The 3,593-nt window shown below is 38.0% G+C and overlaps 1 long non-coding RNA gene across 1 annotated transcript; it reads right to left on the reverse strand.

The window, feature by feature from the left end:
• Positions 1 to 304: 304 nt before the first annotated feature.
• Positions 305 to 2,711, reverse strand: LOC139152373 (uncharacterized). The gene is made up of 3 exons (XR_011556614.1): positions 2,400 to 2,711; positions 1,685 to 1,774; positions 305 to 1,064 (listed from the first exon to the last, which is right to left on the reverse strand). It is a non-coding gene; the product is annotated as an uncharacterized lncRNA (long non-coding RNA).
• Positions 2,712 to 3,593: the final 882 nt, after the last annotated feature.

Raw genomic sequence — 3,593 nt, forward strand, 5'->3', positions numbered from 1 at the left:
CCAGTGTTCACTTAATTTGTCAACACTAATATCGCAGTCTGTCAATGTACAGGCTGAATTTACAAATTTGACACTGTGTAACTCAGCATGGCTTAGGGAGATAGAAAAAGAAACTGCAGTTGACATTATGGACAAAAATAGTGAAAAATCATTGAAAATTACAGAGCCATACCAGCCCGTTACATCAAATTGCCTTTTTCTCACACCAATTAATCATTGTCTTTTCAAGTGATTGTAAGCACTTATATATCATCATGTACACAACATATTTTTAGTGTAAATATATTTTAATATATGCCTTTAAATAAACTTGAACAACAAAAGGCAGCATATTAAATGACACAACATACTACACTGATTTGATAATTAATTACCTATATCTCTAATTACAATGCAATGTTAATTATACTTTCATTGTCTGTAGTATAGGTACAGAATTACATGTCATTTGATAAATATTGGCAATAAGTGTCAGCAAGTCTACTGTTCAGCTGAAATCACTAAATTTTCCTGACATTTCAACGAGATTTTCTCAGTCTGTATATTCCCCGCTTAAATTTAAGATAGGAGCATTTTCTGTTTCGGGCACATTTACTGATAATTTCTAGGGTTAGAAACAACTACCAACTACAAAATTACCAAGAGCTGTTTCAAAGAGAGGCAGCTAGGTTATCAAGGTTGTCTGGAAGCACTAGGAGTAATTGTACAAACTTGTGATGTTGCAATAAACTCTCCTGCAAATGTGTCATAAAGTGAAATCAGGAAATGCAGTGTTCACGGGATTGTTAAAAGTGTACTTTTCACGCATGCTTCACGACAGCTACACTTTGGTTTCACAAACTTTTTGCAGGAGTCGTCTCAGGCTTTAAAGCTGTGGATCCGGGGTGGTATATGCCATCACTGTGGTAGAGATGTGTTGCTCTAAATCTCTGGAACAGTTCTGATCCCCATGGTTTTGTAGTGTGTAATTTGATACAGCATGGCAGACATATGGTTGCAAAACCCTTTCCAGGCTGTACATGGCAGTGATTTTCCTTCACTGGCTTGTTATTCAGATAAGTGATCTACAAAAGACAAGCAAAGTAATTCTATTAATGACAATTTGTCAGTATTTTTACATTGCATCACATACATTGTCATGGAAAACCATGTATGCACTTTGTCAATACAATTTTCGAGTTTGTGTATCAGTGATTGTTATTGTTGACAATTGAATTTACACCTGAACATGAATTCATTTACTGACATGCCACACACTACGTGAACAACGTGATTTGGAATCCTGACATTTTGACTGCATTGATGAGGAGAGCAAAAAAAATAACAAAAACTTTTAAAAATGTTAACGTCACCCTCTAGCCATACATTTCTCAAGATCTGTTCAAGATAAATTGACTGGTTCTTGTATTTTATTTTTATTTTCTTTTAATGTTAATGGAAGGCAGACCTTTCTGATTCATGAGTGGAAATTTATATATTTACTAGATCACTGGTCATAAGTGGAAAATAAATGCATACTTTGATCAAGTTGAGAATTTGATAAAAAGCATATTTATATGTACACCTTGGTACATTAATATTACCTTGTACACTTTTGAGAAAACCTAATAAAATGTATTAAATACAAAAAAATACTACTGTGATTGTGAATACAATTAACATACTGAGAGGATTCAATACTTACAGACAGTTTATGAGGAGAGTCATTCTTTTCCATTGACCAATAACAGAAAGCAGAAACATTTGGCATAACAGCCTCCCTCAAGAACTTTCACTGAAAAAAAATTGAAAAAAGAAAATCTGTCAATTACTCTTTTGCACCCATCGGAGACAGCAGCACTTAGGGACACTGCAAATGCAATGTTGGCAAATAGGAACATCTGTCAAATTGAAACGCTACAACCTGATGAAGACAACACGTATACACAAAATCACGGTCAGGAGCAGCTGCTGGTTTTGCCTGGGTATTTGGGTCGGACGGTAAAACCAAATTTTGCCATCCGATCCAAATACCCAAGCAAAACCTCGAGCCACTACTGTACTACAGCTAGGTCAGCGGTCAGGAGTGACCGTGACAACTTCTGGGACTGTAACGGATCTTGTCAGAACATTCAGGGAGACAAAACCACTTTGATAAAGGCGTCCTTCTGGTGACCATCGCGCCGTGGTGCGATGTTGTAAAACAATTAAACATGTATCATCGATAAGCCCACTGCTGATACTTTAGTTCTGTTGGTCATGATATTTTCCATATATTTTTCACGAAATTACTCCATTTGTTTAAAGATTAGCCAGGTACAACGTTCATTTTCATTTTTTCGATGTACTGTATTCACATTGTCAGAAGGTAATCTTGAAACATTTTGTCGTCTGCTTACGTTACGCGCGTGGCAACTTACCTTGAAGATCGTGTAAGATCCGGGAAAACATTCTGGTCTTTTGATAAAATCCTCTTCGGAGCCCTCGCAAAATGTTCAGCAGTCAGATCTCCGTCTCTTCCTACCTCCATGCTTACAGTGAAGTCCACTATGTTTGCCAGATCGTTTGTCAAAGCCGGATTACCAGGACGGGCACGAAAGACAACATTCAAATTCCGACGCCTTGTATATAACCTCGTTTTCATTTCAAGATGGACGATGGTAATGTTGCCGAAACCACTTTTGAGAAAGATTCTCGGTCAAGTGCAAGTGAAAATAGCGTTAGAATTATAATGTATGATATGATATTGAACTTTATGGTGAAGCAATTCAGCTACTCAAAAAGCGAAATCGCCTATAAAACACTCTTTTCAGTATACTTTCCGCATTTCTCGGTCGCCACTTTTTTGCTTATCCCTCAAGGTGTAATACGGACACCCCTCTTTTCACATGGTATATGACCAGCGCTGACACACATATCATCAGACCAGTGCACAGTCAGATCGCACGGTACTCATTTGCATATGAAAGTTCTTCAAGCCGGCGACCGTTAACTTTCAAACGGACGTCAACGGGCCAGTTTTCAAGGTGATTTTCAACTTGAATTTTACAATCCGTGCTACAAAAAAACTATCATGTTAGTTGGATAAATTGCGAGAGTGACACCCATTCTTCATTGCAGACGTAAATTTCATGAAAATCTAGCGGTAAAAGTATTAGTTTTGAACGTGTTTGCGGCGGTATGTTGGTGAGCCCGGCAGAGACGTCCACAAACGTATCGAAAATCGTTTGAAAACGACCTCGGAAGTAAACCAAATTTTCCTGACAGAGAGGTATAATATCGGTCCCAACATCCGCGAAAAGAAATTAATTCGAAATGCCTGTGTAACAGTCCGCGCAAAAATAATCGATGTATTTCGACGAAATGACCCCGGAAGTATACATTGACCTCGACATGTTGGCCTCCGACTTGTAAATACGGAAGTGTTGCGTCGCTCGTGAAACGCTAAGTATACCGTGGAATATAGCTGTATAACAGAAGCTTTTGAAGTAAAACAGTTGTTGAATAATGTATAGCACCGTGTATGAGCCAAGTTTTGAATACTTTAATATTAATACTTTAATATCGCTCGCGTGCCGTGGACGCGTAAGTTTACGTGACTCCGCATGTGGAGC

The sequence above is a fragment of the Ptychodera flava genome, chromosome 15 (assembly GCF_041260155.1).
Source record: "Ptychodera flava strain L36383 chromosome 15, AS_Pfla_20210202, whole genome shotgun sequence".
NCBI lineage: Eukaryota > Metazoa > Hemichordata > Enteropneusta > Ptychoderidae > Ptychodera > Ptychodera flava.